Here is a 17354-nt window from a genome sequence, read left to right on the forward strand (position 1 = left end):
TAAAAAAATGTGTTAACATCGGTCCAGATAAAATACATCCAAGGGTTGGTTCTAAGGGAACTATGCAATAGCCAAACATTTACTCCTAATTTTTCAAGGTTTAGTCTCCTTAGATATAGTACCACAGGGCTGATGTAGTCCTACTGTATAATTAGAGATGCAGTGATCATATGAAAAACTGTAGACTAGTAAGTCAGTAGTGTAGGTTTCTTGAGGGTGTTAGATATCGGGCGCGATGAGCTAAAGGTCTCTGGGCTGGCGAGATTATTAAGGAATCTTTTCCAGGTACTTCTATTTCCCTGGTGGAATGATCTCAAGACACTTTTCACCCTGAAAACAAGTTGTCTCACTAAGGGGTGTATACTGCATTTTCTTCTTAAATGGAAAGAGTCCACAGCTGCATTCATTACTTTTGGGAAATAAGAACCTGGCCACCAGGAGGAGGCAAAGACAACCTAGCCAAAGGCTTAAATACTCCTCCCACTCCCCTCATCCCCCAGTCATTTCTTGCCTTTCGTCCCAGGAGGTTGGCAGAGAAGTGTCAGAAGTTTGTTTTGTCTCTTATGTAGGGTAGTACTCTTCAGCATGGGACAGGAGTTTTAAGTAGTCCTGTCAGTCTCTCAGTGAGGGCTTGGATGAAAGTTAGTGTCTGGAGATGCAGGGAGAGTCTTTCTGCAAAACCATCCCGACTCATATTAACAGCTCCTCAAGCAATTGGCGTTGTCGAACTTCGCTCTGCTGTATACTTTCTTCTCTCAAGTCCATGGCGGAGGCGATGCCACTATTCGTCACACTTAAAGGGCCATGTTCCTGTTCCACGTAGATTCCGGGCCTAACTATATGACATAAGGGTCTCAGTGAGTCTCTGTTAGTATCTTGGAATCGAGGGTTAATATCTCCTGAGGGGGGTTATTGAACAGAGGGGGATTATAATCATGTACGTTATGTGATTCAACCTGCTTATGTGTGAGGTTTACGAGCTCGTGGTTGGAACTTTGAGGGCTTTGGAAGTGATGCGCCCTTTTTGTTAGGTGCGCTTTTTTTGGACTGTACGGTTCACCTTGTGTTCGGGCGTGATTACGCTGTTCCCCATTTCCGCATTCCTGACCGTGTGGCGACTGAGATATTCTAGTCCGCAGGGGTTTGGTAATAGGATCCAAAGTACAAATTGTAGTCCCAAAACCGGTAAGTATAAAAAGTTCCAATCTTTATTTTCCAGGCAAATAAAAACAGCAAACGGTACAGTCCAGCTACAGCACAGCACAAACTGACCAAGATTTAACAAAATAAACTTAATCTAAGAGAGGTTTATTGGATATTCACTTTAAATACGTCTATGCCCCATGGTCTAAACCTAAGGAGGGGTATAGATCTTTGCATATAGGGATCTGTATATAAATGATTAAAGCTAATTATAGAGCATTGATGGGCATTTTGCAAATTGAGTTATATATTATTACCTGTTTGGATTAAATAAGGACATTAGTTAAGATTAATGAGTTCTGCTATTTCATGAACCAAATCTTTCTCTTAATATTAGAATATTTTGTAATCACAGTGTAATTATTATTTAAAGAATTATATATGCCTATCATTACTACTGTTATCCTACACTATTTAGTTAGATGTTTATATATTTATATAAGTTCTACACATTGTATGAGGGAGACAACTATTTTAAATCTCTAAATGTAAGTGTGTGTTATGTATCTTTAAATTTAGTCACAGCTGTAGCCTATTTAAGTGGAAGGCAGCTGCTGCTCCTTTAAGCAGTGAACAAATGCTTGGTAAGCACGAAACATGTCTGCTGCATGAGGAGTGCAGCTTCTCTCCCTCTTGATGTGTTAAATCTTGGTCAGTTTGTGCTGTGCTGTAGCTGGACTGTACCGTTTGCTGTTTTTATATGCCTGGAAAATAAAGATTGGAACTTTTTATACTTACCGGTTTTGGGACTACAATTTGTACTTTGGGTCACTTACTTCTTTTGCGTATGGGACGGATGAGCTGCAGTTAATTTACTGGTCCATGTGATTTGACGTCATCCCCACTCTCCTGTGTGCCGAATTCTGGAAGTACTGCTTTATGCGGTGAGGGAGGAAAGAGCGCACTGCTGGTTTGTTTGTTTGGTCATAGGAGGTGGTGAGTGCCCCAGCCATTGTGGGTGTCAGGTGCCGTTTTTGTTTCAATACTTTAGTCCATATTAATATTTCTTATATCCAGTTATGGAGGATTCTGATGCTGAGTCTGTGCTCATTTCAGATTCAGTTACGGAGGACTCTGATACCGACACTATTTTAATTTCAGATTCTGTGTCCGGTGATGACTCAGGTTTGGCCTCGTTGACACGTCAACCAGTTTTGTTCCGTATGCCATATGAGAGCACCTGGTTCCTCGGGCTCGGGGAATCAGGGGACTACTGAGCCATACATCTCTGGGAAGAGGCGAGTTCCCTACCATTTCATGCTTCTACACATGTGGGTAACCCAATTTTTGGTTCCTCCATGTGGGGTGGCATGTTCCCCCCAGAGGTTGCAGCACGTTTTCTCTTCCAGATATTGTTAGCGATTGTCTGTCTGCAGAGTCCAGACGTTCATTTGAGATTGTGCTTGTGCCCTCTTGTCCTGGGTCTTCCACCTTGGGATGGGCCTTTACAGTTCCCCGTGGGTGTAGCTGTTCCAGAGTGCTGTGACTTTCGTTACAGGAATGTGCGCCTTAGCGTGTTGCTTAGAATTTTTTTTCAGTTATTGAATGGCCCTATCGTTAATAGATATGGGGACTTTTAGTCTGATAATGTGAATGGTGCACCTCATTAGACATGGGGGGTCATCTCCTGTTTGTCATTTGTTTGAGATCTTTCCCAGTTTTTTGTAAAGATAGGGCTCCGTTTGGCTGGTCCTGTGGGCAGGCCTGTGTCTTTTGGGCATTAACCTTATGGTTGCCTAATTTTTTATTTTGTATCAGATGGGATCTTTTATTTGTGTTTGCTTCCTTCGGGAACCACCTGGGATCGATACTCCTTGTTACTTCTTCGGAAGTCGTTTGGACATGTTAGTCCTATGTTTAATAATGTCTGTTTTCCTTTTTTCCCCTATGTGGGAGAATTTATGCAGCTTGCCCATTAGGACCCTGAGTACAGGATGCTCCTGTCGGGTCCGTTTGTTTTTATGGCTGTTCAGACACATGGCGCAGTTTCTGCTGGATCGGTAGTAGCAAGTTCTCATTGTTTTTATGTTCAACTAAGCATTCGAGAGGACCTGTGGGTTCACGAGGCGGGAAAGGATTGTACAGTCCTTATAGCCTTCAGTCATGGATGACTGGGCAGGGGTGTGTTCCGCTGCGTCACTTTATCTGACATATGATTTCATCAGAACCTAGGGTTCCTCCTCCACGTGGGGGGGGGGGCTGGCGGAAGTTGTGCCTTCAGTTTTTAGGCTCCTGGATGGTCCTATGGGACTTGATCCAACAGCTTTAATAGCTGTCCAGCTTGCTGCTCCATCCCTTTGTCTGGCTTTTTGGCCAGTTGGGGCATTTAGTTCCAGGGTATAGTTGCCTGAACTATTAGGTACCCTGACATGTTTTTTCTTCCTGAGTCTTCCTCTTTTGGGGGCAGTTTTGGGTTGTTTGAATCTCAGGGCTGGTCGGGATGTTCCACAGTGTTGGGAACTGGGGCTATGTCCTGCTCCATCTACCTGACCGGGTCAGGGTTGGCTCTGTCTATCGGAGTATTTATTGCTCCTTGCCATGGAGTAACCCGTGTCGTCTGGGGTTAGTGGGGTGGCTTTCACCTCAAGTATGGTGGGTTCTTACCCAGCTGCTGGCGCTGGATTCCGGTCTTTTGGTGCGCCTTAGGGTTGCATTCCCCTGTTAGTTTGCCATGGTACCCGTGGATTCCTTGCTCTGCATGCAATTGGGTTGGCTGTGCCTCTGTTGGGCGAAATAATTGTGTGGGGGTCCTTCTAGGACATTTGCGGGGGATTTTTCCTTCCTATTTAGCCTGTGGCTTCGGGCCTTGAGGACAGCTATTGCCCTTCTGGCTTCTTTCCTTTTTTCTTTAAGGGATATTCGCTTCTCGGGAGACAGAGTTCTTATTAGGGGCTTCTACTTGTTGGGAAATGGAAGGTGGACTTGGTTCCACATGGAATCTTACTGGTTCTATGTCAGACTGTGGGGCCTTGTTTGGTTAGATGCTTGGGTCTATGGTCTTGTCTGTTTTCAGAGCTGTGTACTCTGGGGGGAGATGGGTTTGCCATCTTTCCGCTCGTTCCTGTACCAGTTTTGGGATCTTTGTTCCCTTCTATTGGTGGCCCAGCTGGGTCAGCAGGTCAGGATGCCTGAGTAGCCTATGGTCAAAGTATCCTTTGGGATGTGTGAGCTTGCTGGGTCTATTCTGATAGCTCAGTCTGCTTGGAGATGGGGGTTTTCCTTTCTCCTTGTTCCTTTGACAGGAGATGGTTTCCTCTTCCTTTGGGTTCTGAGGGTGATTCTCCTTCTCGGGGGGCCTCGTTGGAGGCTCTGTGTTCCCCTTTTCAGGGACCTGTGAGTAGGTCTGGCAGCTTTGGTTACCTGGAGCGTGCCTTCTCTCGGAGGCTCTTTTGTGCGGTCTGTTTCTTGATGACTGCTTCTTATTCTTCCTTGCAGCTAGCTGGGCGGCTAGCTCAGCGTACTAATGCACTGTGGCTACTCTGCACTGTAGCAAACCAAGGGTTGCTAGTCCGATATCTGGAGAGGTCTACTCAGCCTTCTTCCTTTTAAGGTTAATAAGATGAGCAGCACCTTGAGTCCCTTGAGGGGGATTAGTCGCGCGTTACAAGACCATTCATGTTTTAGCTCCCTCTGTGTTCTCAAACTTGGGGTTTCGCCTGGGTCTATTACACGCTCTGTCATGGCGAATACTTGGGTATTCTATGGGCACGCGCTGGGAGGACTTTGCCTCTTTAGTTGTGTTCCATGCTTGCTGGATGTTGGAGAGATGTTTTTTGATCTCCGTGCCCGGTATTATCCCAGGTTTCGCAAGGTATAGGCATGGCCTCCTTCCCTGTTTGGGTTCGTTTGGGTCTCTGATTCTGGGCCCACTTTTGGAGGTGCTGTTTTTTGCATTGAGGGACTTTTTGGTTTCCTCTGTCCTCCTTGGCCTTGTTCCCTTTGGGATTTTTGGCTGGTTTACCCTTCATTTTTGAGGGGTGAGTGTTGGGGGATCGTCTGTTGGGCGACTGTGTCTCTTGGTGGACTGTTGGCCCAGTCGAGTCCGTTTTGTGGTCTCTGAATTGGCTCGTGAATGGCTGCGAGCCAGTGTCACTTGGGCTTTTCTTTTGAAATTATTTTTTCTTGACTTCGGACGAAGCAGAATTTTTATTGGGTAGTGGTACAGGCCTGGCGCCCTTAGTATGGGCTGACTATTGTACCCTCCCGTCTTGGCATTCAGTGTCCTCTATAGCTTGAGTATTGTTTTCCCAAAAGTAATGATTGCAGCTGTGGACTCTTTCCATTTAAGAAGAAAAACATAAATTATGCTTACCTGATAATTTTCTTTTCTTCAGATGGAAAGAGTCCACAGCTCACCACTCGTAATTTTATGTGGGGCGTCCTTGTTATTCTTCTGGCACCTTTTCACCCTGATGTTTCTTCTACTGTTCCTTGTTACTCGGCAGAATGACTGGGGGATGAGGGAAGTGGGGGAGGTATTTAAGCCTTTGGCTGGGGTGTCTTTGCCTCCTCCTGGTGGCCAGGTTCTTAATTCCCAAAAGTAATGAATGCAGCTGTGGACTCTTTCCATCTGAAGAAAAGAAAATTATCAGGTAAGCATAATTTATGTTTTTGTATGGGATATAATGAATAATTGCATCATTCTCATAAAAAATACGCAGGAAAAAATTGTATTGTTAAGGTGTATCAAAAATCGTAGCAAAATTCTTCAACAAAAGTCATATTTTATCAAAAACTTAAAATTTGTATTTAAATTACACAGCAATAAATTGTTTAAAATATGCACAGTGTACATTGTAATTTAAGTACCCTGGCTGTGCGAAAAAAACCTGACATTTAAAATACAAATAGTAATAGTTTTTCATAAACTGGGATGAATATGGGCATTCCATGGGTGTATATGAAATTGTCTCTCTAATTCCAGGGTCATTATGTAAATTCCAGGGTCATTATGCAAGATTTTCACACTGCAGATCTACGTTTTTTTGCCAAATAAAAGGTTGCGAGCTTTTCTCAAAATACTTAAACGTGCATAGGAAAATATAGGTGATTGTAAGATGCTATACGCAGAAAGTAGCGTAATGTGATTTATATTGGCTGCAGGATTTCATTTTTAAAGTGCGCTCACTGCTTACTTTGCACAGAGCAAAATATCCACTCACAGGCACAGACACTTCTTTTAAGATAATTACACCAGGGCAGCCCCTGCAAGGGTCGGAAAGAAAAAACATGTGTGATCTGGCAAAGTTTACATCATCTGGCCCATTAAGAGATTATATTAAAGAATATTTACTAGAAAATAAGATGAGTGTCAATCAGTATGATTTTATGAGAAACAGATAATACCAAGCTAATTTTCTATGAGGAAGAAAGTAGGAACCTAGATAAAGGTGAATCCGTTAATGGGATGTACTTGGATTTTGCATGTTCTTTACTATTTAGATTGGACAAGACACTGTAAAATAGAGGGGGGGCAGGGGTTCCATTCAGACATGCCAGAACACTTAGGGGTATATTTATGAAGCAGCGAATGCTGCTTATTCCGCCGGAAATGTAAGTTAAGAAGTGCTCCTTAACTCGTCCACCACTTCCAATGTGGCGGACAGCAACCATCCCGATCAGATACGATCAGGATGATTGACACCCCCTGCTGCAGGGGGCAGCATTGCGCAAGCATTTCAGAAGAAATGCTTGTGCAATGATAAATATACGCTGCTGGCATTTAGCGATGTCGGGCGGACATGTTTGCCACAGCAAATCATGTCCGTCCGACATGTGATAAATCAGCCCCATTGACTTTAAAAAAAGCTATTCAGTCAGGAAATGCTGAAATCAAGACTATTATATTAGACAAATCCAAAAAAATCATGTGAAAGAAGTTTGAAAAGTGTTTTCTGATCATCTAACTACTGAGTTTAGCATGGTACAGAACCGCTGGGTTTTATAATTGATTGTATTTTCATTGAATTTGCAAACCCTGCAAAAAGCAATTTGGGAGACATTGCACAGTTTTCAAATAAATTTGAATAGAGGCCTGTGATTATGGACATTTGTTGATTAATTTGCTCAAAAAGCTCAAATATGGCTGCGGCCAGCAATATTCTTTTTCAGCGCTGAAAAGAGCCGAATGCCACTACACACAGCCATATTCAGTATTCGTTGAGCAAACAAATCCATAAATTCACATGTCTGTCCAAAATTATACACAAAAATGTATTAAAGCATTTTGCTCTAGAAAATGTGTTAATTATGAAATTAAAATGGAAAAATGTAAACATTTGAACAGTAATGGTTAAACTCTCTGGAGTGTATCACACCTTTGCGACATAACAGTCTCATACACTTGGTTCTATCAGGGGTGAGATCATTACCAGACCTGTGAATGTATGTCTGCTGATGGTAAAATATTGTTGGGGGAAAAGTGAAGTGGACTTTATTGAACAAATGTTTTTGTCTTTATGAAATTAGACCCAGAGCTATCATTTAGTGAGCTTATTTTTTATGAAACCACTTTTAGCCTTTCTTGTTATTTTTACATTAATTTTCACGTGCAACTGATATTTGGTTTTAAAAATAAATAAAACAATGTGTAAGTAATCATAATAATATACACTAATGTAAAACTAAACCTGTGTAATAAAGATTATTTTATACTTAATGTGCCCAATCTTCACAAACCAGGGGCGCGATCCGATATACGGCGTAGTTTGCGGTGCAAGCGAGGGAACCCGCGTCGCCCGCAGTTTCAGCTCGCATCTCGAGCTATCCAATATACTGCGCCGTCAGATGCTAACGTGCCGTAAGTCGGATAAACCAGCGATGTCCAGAAATCTGCGCAAGTACAAATTTCTGGCGTCGCCAGTGACTTGCGCCACGTTAGAAACTGCCGGCGCCTACAAAACCTGACTAAAGTATGAAATCTCCCGTACTGTCTAACACGCCTCCCTAACATAGCCCGACACGTCTAACACGCCTCCCTAACATAGCCCGACACGTCTAACCCTCTATCCGCTATCCCCCCTCACTAGCCTAACAATAAAATATGTATTAACCCCTAAACCGCCGCTCCCAAACCCCGCCGCAACCTAATAAAGTTATTAACCCCTAAACCGCTGCCAGCTATATTAAATCTATAACCCCCTAAAGTGAGCCCCTAACACCGCCGCCATCTACCTTACCTACCCCCTAAAGTGAGCCCCTACCCCGCTGCTATCTATTTTAAAATTATTAACCCCTAATCTAATCCCCCTACCCTGCCGCCATCTATATTAAATTATTTAACCCCTAAAATACTAAACTATCCCTACCACTAAACCTAAGTCTAACCCTACAAATAGCCCTGAAAAGGGCTTTTTGCGTGGCATTGCCCCAAAGTAACAGCTCTTTTGCCAGCCCTTAAAAGGGCTTTTTGCTGGGCATGCCCCAAAGAATTCAGCTCTTTTGCCAGCCCTTAAAAGGGCTTTTGGCGGGGCTTTGTCACAAAGTAAACTGCTCTTTTGCCTGCAATCTACATCCCCCTACACCGCGGCCACCTATAATAAATGTATTAACCCCTAATCTAATCCCCCTACACCGCCGCCAGCTATATTAACTATATTAACCCTAATTATATTAGGGTTAATATAGTTATTATATTATATATATTAACTATATTAACCCTAATTATATTAGGGTTAATATAGTTAATATCGTTATTATATTATATTATATATATATATTAAGTATAATAACCCTATCTAACTCTAACATCCTAACTAAACTCTTATTAAAAGAAATCTAATATTAATATTGTTAATTAAAATATTCCTATTTAAATCTAAATAATTACCTATAAAATAAACCCTAAGATAGCTACAATATTAATAATTACATTGTAGCTATGTTAGGGTTTATATTTATTTTACAGGTAAATTGTTAATTATTTTAACTAGGTATAATAGCTATTAAATAGTTATTAACTATTTAATAGCTACCTAGTTAAAATAAGTACCCAATTACCTGTAAAATAAATCCTAACCTAAGTTACAAATACACTATCAATAAATTAAATAAACTACAAATATCTATCTAAAAATACAATTAAATAAACTAAACTAAATTACAAAAAAAACAAACACTAAATTACAAAAAATAAAAAAAAGATTACAAGATTTTTAAGCTAATTACACCTATTCTAAGCCCCCTAATAAAATAATAAAGCCCCCCAAAATAAAAAAAATTCCCTACCCTATTCTAAATTAAACAAAGTTCAAAGCTCTTTTACCTTACCAGCCCTTAAAAGGGCCTTTTGTGGGGGCATGCCCCAAAGAAAACTGCTCTTTTGCCTGAAAAAAAAAACCACAATACCATTTAAAGGTACCTCATTCGTCGTTCAGTCGTCGGCCGGGATGGATGCTCCGCGTCGGAGGAGCGACAAATGAAGATTGAAGATGCCGTTTGATGGAAGATGCTGCCGGATGGAAGAAGACTTTGCTGCCGCTTGGATAAAGACATCGCCCGGATCGGATGAGGAGTTCGGCCCGGTGTGGTGAAGACAAGGTAGGGAGATCTTCAGGGGGGTAGTGTTAGGTTTATTTAAGGGGGGTTTGGGTTAGATTAGGGGTATGTGAGTGGTGGGTTGTAATGTTGGGGGTGGTATTGTGTTGTTTTTTTTCAGGCAAAAGAGCAGTTTTCTTTGGGGCATGCCCCCACAAAAGGCCCTTTTAAGGGCTGGTAAGGTAAAAGAGCTTTGAACTTTTTTTAATTTAGAATAGGGTAGGGAATTTTTTTTATTTTTGGGGGCTTTATTATTTTATTAGGGGGCTTAGAATAAGTGTAATTAGCTTAAAAATCTTGTAATCTTTTTTTTATTTTTTGTAATTTAGTGTTTGTTTGTTTTTGTAATTTAGTTTAGTTTATTTAATTGTATTTTTAGATAGATATTTGTAGTTTAGTTAATTTATTGATAGTGTATTTGTAACTTAGGTTAGGATTTATTTTACAGGTAATTGGGTAATTATTTTAACTAGGTAGCTATTAAATAGTTAATAACTATTTAATAGCTATTATACCTAGTTAAAATAATTAACAATTTACCTGTAAAATAAATATAAACCCTAACATAGCTACAATGTAATTAATATCTCAAGGAAGGGATGACTTAAGAAATGTCACATTAGAAAGTATAGAGGAAAGCACACCAAATAGCAGCAGAAAGCACATGAAAATTAAATGTATGACAACAAATGCAAGAAGCATGACAGGTAAAATGGGGGAGCTGACGCTCTTAGTTGCAGAAGAGGACTATGATGTTATCAGTATAACTGAAACTTGGTGGGATGATTCACATGACTGGGCAGTTAACTTAGAGGGGTATACATTATTTAGGAGGGACAGGAATAATAAAAGGGGTGGAGTAATCTGCATGTATATTAAACCTAACCTTAAACCTACAATAAGGGAAGATATTTATGATACAAGTGACAATGTAGAGACCCTGTGGGTTGAAATAAAGAGTGGGGGGGAAAATCCTAAAAAAATATTACTAGGAACATGCTACAAGCCTCCCAACATTAGTGACCCGGAGGAAACTCAACTACTTATCCAAATAGGTAAGGCTGCTAATAACAGTGCTGTAATTATGGGAGATTTTAACTATCCTGATATAAACTTGGCCAATGAAACTAGTAATTCAGCTAAGGGGGGTAGATTTTTAAATGTTCTCAGGGATAACTTCTTGTCACAATTATTATAGGAGCCAACTAGGAGTAAAGCTATATTGGATTTAGTGCTATCAAACAATACAGATATAATATCAAACATAGAAGTTAAAGAACATTTGGGTAACAGTGATCATAACATGGTCACATTTGAAATCTCTTTTCTTATGCAGTGTTTTAAAGGCTTAACTAAGACTTTTAATTTCAAGAAAGCAAAATTCAACGATTTAAGGAAATCATTAAATAATATAAATTGGGACAATGTATTTTCTAATAAAAATACAGAGGATAAATGGATAATATTTAAAAATGTGTTAAATAAATATACATCAACACATACCATATGGTTATAACAATAAAAATAAAAAAACAAAGCCGCTATGGCTAAATAAAAATGTGTTAAGAGAAATTAGGAAAAAACGTAGGGCATTTAAATTTAAATTATTAAAAGAAAATAGTACAGACTCGGCATACAATATTTATAAGGAATGTAACAAAGCATGAAAAAAAGCAATCAAATTAGCAAAAATTGAAAATGAAAAATTAATTGCCAAGGATTCTAAGTCTAACCCTAAAAGGTTCTTTAAGTACATAAATAGCAAAAAATCTAATAAGGATAATATAGGTACATTAAAATGCGTGGAGGGTAGCATGATAAATAATGACAGGGAGAAGGCTAAGGTACTAAACCAGTTTTTTTCTTCAGTATACACAAGAGAGGAACCATTGAATGATACTTTGGAACAGAATAGAACATGTCAGACCATACCACTAACTGGGTTTTGTTTAGAGGATATCAGGAAAAAACTGGAAAATATTAAGGTAAATAAAACTCCAGGCCCAGATGGAATACACCCAAGGGTGTTGAGGGAACTTAGCACTGTTATAGACAAACCTTTACTCTTAATTTTTCAAGACTCATTATCCTCAGGCATGGTACCCCAGGATTGGCGTAAAGCTGATGTGGTGCCACTCTTCAAAAAGGGAAGCAGGGATGATCCAGGAAGCTATAGACCAGTTAGTCTGACATCAATAGTGGGGAAGATATATGAAGGGATTATAAGGGATTATATTGATGAGCATATTCGTGTAAACAAGATTATGAGTTCTAATCAGCATGGCTTTAGGAGAAATAGATCATGTCAAACTAATCTAATTAGATTCTACGAGGAAGTAAGTAAAAATATAGATAAAGGGGAATCAGTTGATGTGATATACTTAGATTTTGCAAAGGCATTTGATACAGTGCCACATGAGAGATTAATGCACAAAATTAAGGGACTGGGAATAGCTGAAAATGTTAACTCATGGATAAATAACTGGATTAAAGATAGGGAGCAACGAGTAGTAGTAAATGGATCATACTCAGATTGGAGAAAGGTAATCAGTGGCATCCCCCAGGGATCAGTACTGGGCCCTGTTCTTTTTAATATTTTTATAAATGACTTGGAGCAAGGATTAAATAGCGACATCTCTATTTTTGCAGATGATACTAAGTTAAGTAAGGTCATTAGGTCAGAGCAGGACGAACTCTCTTTACAAAGGGATTTGCTAAAATTAGAACTATGGGCAAGTGAATGGAAAATGAGATTTAATACGGAAAAATGTAAGGTTCTACATTTTGGAAGTAAAAATAAGCAGGCTACGTATTTTTTAAATGGGACAAGACTTAGCCAAACACAGGAGGAAAGGGATTTGGGAGTAGTAATAGATAACAAGCTAAAGATGGGTGCACAATGCAAGGCAGCGGCTTCAAAGGCTAATAAGATACTAGCATGTATTAAAAGAGGCATTGATTCAAGGGAGGAAAGCATAATTCTGTCATTATATAAAGCCCTGGTAAGACCTCACCTTGAGTTTGGAGTGCAGTTCTGGGGACCGATTGCTAAAAAAGATATTGCAGAACTAGAAAAAGTTCAGAGAAGGGCCACAAAGCTAATAAGGGGATTGGAGAAATTAACCTATGAGGAGAGGCTAGCCAAACTGGGTCTGTTTTCTTTAGAAAAAAGGCGCTTGAGAGGTGACATGATTACTTTATATAAATATATTCAAGGCCCATATACAGAGATGGCAGAAGCTCTGTTTATTCCAAGAAAATTGTTTCTGACAAGAGGTCATAATTTAAGGTTGGAGGAAAGGAGATTTAATCTCCTGCAACGGAAACGTTTTTTCACTGTAAGAGCAATAAAATTGTGGAACTCATTACCAAAGGAGGTAGTGAATGCCAATACCATAGATACATTTAAAAATAGTCTGGATAAATTTCTGTATATAAACAAAATTCATGGATATGATTGCTAGTATTAAATGGGTCACATTTTAATGGGGTTATTTAAGCTTAACTGGAGCTTTTTGAAAGTATTTTAGATTTGTATAGGTTGAACTCGATGGACTTCAGTCTTTTTTCAACCTTATCTACTATGTAACTATGTTACTATGTATGTTAAATATCAGAGCTTCAACAGCACTGGGTAAAAGCTCACTTTTAAAAGACCTTATGGATTTTCAGAATCTCTTTTTACATCAGTAGTTTATTTTACAATACAGATTATTAAAACCACAGACAGGGGTTAATAGTCACTATAGTCACTTTGGGCAAAAGAGATTAATGTTCATATATTTTATATTTGCCACTAAAAATATTTAAAAGTATGGTTGTATAAAGGATAGATTTCAGCAAAGAATGATGCTGTTAAGTTAGTCAAAACAAATGTAAGTTCAGGGTGAATCATGTAAAGCTAGATTATGAGTGGAGCGCTAATTTGGTTTAGTATTCTTTCCAAGTTTGAATGCAAGGTACCCCCTTTATATAAGGGCACCCTAACCCTATTGGCTGATTTACAAATTTAAATTAGCTAATAGAATGAAAATATTTTCTATTGGCGGTTTAGGGGATTAATAGGTTATGGTGGGCTATGTGGCAGTTAGAGGGCTAATAGTGTAACAGGGTAGTTTGTGTTAATGGAATGTGGCGGTTTAGGGGTTAATACTGTTGCGGGGTCATCTGCGATGTGGGGTGTGTGGCAGGACAGTTTTTAATGTGAGGGTGGGGTGGTTTAGGGGTTAATAGTGTATCCAGGTATTTTGCAATGTAAGGGTGTGACAGTTTAGGTGTTAATTCTATAGTTTAGGACAACTTTTTTCCTCCGAACTTTGAAGTTTAAGCATGAAATGCGATTGCGTTTGAGAGATCGCATTTACTTTCAACTTGCAATACGAGTGCACATTGCAGCTCAACGCTGACCATTGAAAATTGATCGAATTAGCGCACCACTTGTAAACTAGCCATAAACAGCAGTTTTTTATTCTATTTTCTTCCATAAGATAGTGAGAGTCCACAAGCTATCACATGTGGGATTTAAGTCCAATCCTACAGGAGTAGACAAAACACCTCACACAACAGAGCTTTAATTGCTCTTACTATCCCATGATTCCATCGGCAATTTTTTGCATCCAGCAAGAAGTAATGGTTAAAACTTGAAGTGCAGATCTACTCGTTGATTGAAAGGGGTCCTCAGACCCATTATCCCCCTCAGAGAGCCAGGAATAGGGCAGAGAGGTGTACAGGAGTACTACTGGCAGTGAGAGTAAATCTCCTTCTGGGAATTTGTCACTTGCCTGCCTCAGGTATCGCTGGGATTTATCCTACAGATTTCCCCTGTTGGCCTCATCAGTGTACTTCTGATCGTGTGTCAGTGCATGCTACAAAGGATAGTCTGTTCTACTGGATGCAGGTCTCCTACAGCTTGGTAAGCACAGTAGATTGAGTGGTAAGTAGGTACTTGCACTCACATAGCCCACAGGCTATTAGCATGAACGTGTACACATGATTCACATAGCTTAGGGACAAAGGACCCAATTCTGAACCAGCAATGTTTTTAGAATCGTGCCCATTGTTAAATACACCAGATTGAACTACCTACATTTTTATGCACCTTTTAACCCCTTAAGGACCAGCGACGTACCCTGTATGTCGCTGGCCTTTTTTTCGGATTTGATTGTTTTATATCGCGGTCTTGCCACCAGTGTTGAGACTGCTCTATTCCACAAAGCCTGCTGGAGGGAGGGAATTAATAGTGTGTTCTTGCTAGACTTGTGCTATTATGTCCTGAAAAAACCCTTAACGACCAGTGACATATAGGGTACATTGTGGTCATTAAGGGGTTAAATAGAAAATGCCTAACAAATGGGTTACTGTTGTTTAATATTTACCAGTTTAAAAGTAAATGCTTTGCAGTGCATTTGACATCTTCTCAAGCAGGAAAGGAGCTCTTAGAGGGAATTGTAATTATTTTAACCCCTTAATTAACTTCAGTTTAAGTTCAGCTTAAAATAGCTATTTCAATTAAATTTCTTACTGTTATAGTGACAGTACGTTATTAAAGGGACACTGAACCCAAATTTTTCATGATTCAGATACAGCAGCAATTTTAAGCAACTTTCTTTTACAAGATATGCCGAGTCCACGGGTTTCATCCTTACTTGTGGGATTTATCCTCCTGCTAACAGGAAGTGGCAAAGAGCACCACAGCAGAGCTGTCCTCCCCCCAGTCATTCTCTTTGCCTATGCTAGTAATAGGAAGTGTAAAGTGATAGTGGTGATAAAATGATAGTTTTATTTTCTTCAATCAAGATGTTTTTTATTTTAAATGGTACCGGTGAGTACTATTTGGCTCAGGGGGGATATGGAAGAAGATTTCCCCCTGAATTTGATGATTTTAGCAGCAGTTACTAAGATCAATTATGGCTAGCACAGATCTGAAGGTAATATGGGAAAATTATTCAGTGTGGAGAACAGTCTCATGCAGCAAGCAGCATTTGAGGTATGTTTCAGCCTTTTTATTTCTGAGGAGATTTAATATATCAGAACTGGCTGATTGGGTTCCTCATAGTGGGAACAGGGTAAGCAGTAGTCCTATATGCAAAAGGGTGTTACTGTACTCCTGGGTGTTTGTTTTCTAATACTTATGCTACTCAAAGGCAGCATATAATTAAGACACTGGGGTATATTACTAATTTTTTATTATATATCTAAACAAAAGGATGGCTTTTATTGTGTTTTGAGGACCACATGGCAGTTTAAAACCATTTTACATGAGGTAGTTTAAATTTCAGTGCGACGTCCATTGTGGGCGGGGCCTATTTCCGCGCCTCAGATGCGCAGTTTACACTGAAGGAGACAGCAGACATTTGCTCCGGTTGGGCCCTATCTGTGTTCTATACTATCCGGATTGGTGTTGATTCATTTGGCAGTGTTCTGGGGCAGGTAGGCGCCACAGCAGAGCTGTGGCAAGGTGCACAGGTCTTTATTTAGCAAAGTGTAATTTTTTTGCTTAAATCTTCCTCTAAAGTGTAAAATTTTGCTATTGCATTTGGCATGCAATAATTTTTGGCAACTCTGCATTTATATTTATAGTTTTTTTTAACTTTTATAGACTTCTTAGTGTGTTTGGAAAAAATTGTGCGCTTTTATTTCTTAAAGGCGCAGTACCCGTTTTTTACAAAATTAATTTTTTTCTATAAATAAAGTATTCACCAACTGTTGTGGTTATTACTAATTTGTTTAACATGTCGGACATTGAGGAAACTCATTGCTCTATGTGTTTAGAAGCCATTGTGGAACCCCCTCTTACATTGTGTACCTTTTGTACTGATAGAGCCTTACACTGTAAAGAACATATTTTAGGAAATGAAAGTATGTCTAAGGATGATTCTCAGTCTGAAGAGAATCAGGATATGCCATGTAATTTTCCTCAAGTGTCCCAACCTTTAACACCCACACAAGTGACACCTAGTACATCTAGTGCGTCTAATTCTTTTACTTTGCAAGATATGGCTGCAGTTATGTCAACTACTCTCACTGCTGCCACTGCGGCGGCTTTCTGGTTTGACGTCCTTGAGGAGTCTCTGAAAGTAGAGACGCCCCTAGACGACATTTTGGACAGAATTAAAGCTCTCAAACTAGCTAATTCTTTTATCACAGATGCTGTTTTTCAGATTACTAAATTAGCAGCAAAAAATGCAGGCTTTGCCATATTGGCGCGCAGAGCGCTATGGTTAAAATAGTGGTCTGCTGATGTATTGTCAAAGTCTAAACTGTTAACTATTCCTAAGACCCTCTCCGGCCCTGAATTGAAGGAAGTCATTGCTGACATTACTGGAGGTAAAGGCCATGCCCTACCTCAAGATAAACCTCTTAGGATGAGGGGTAAACAAAATAATTTTCGTTCCTTTTCGAAATTTCAGAGGAGTACCCTCTGCTTCCTCTTCCACCAATAAGCAGGAAGGAAATTTTGCTCAATCCAAGTCTGGAGACCTAATCAGACCTGGAATAAGGGTAAAAAAGCCAAAAAGCCCGTTGCTGCTACCAAGACAGCATGAAGGGGCAGCCCCCCATCCGGGACCGGATCTAGTAGGGGGCAGACTTTCTCTCTTTGCTCAGGCTTGGGCAAG

The 17354-nt window shown here is 39.7% G+C and overlaps 1 protein-coding gene across 1 annotated transcript in view; it reads left to right on the forward strand.

The window, feature by feature from the left end:
- The window catches only part of STXBP5L (syntaxin binding protein 5L), a 1275950-nt gene that overhangs the window by 1170549 nt on the left and 88047 nt on the right, over window positions 1-17354 (forward strand). The window lies entirely within an intron of this gene.

The sequence above is a fragment of the Bombina bombina genome, chromosome 3 (assembly GCF_027579735.1).
Source record: "Bombina bombina isolate aBomBom1 chromosome 3, aBomBom1.pri, whole genome shotgun sequence".
NCBI lineage: Eukaryota > Metazoa > Chordata > Amphibia > Anura > Bombinatoridae > Bombina > Bombina bombina.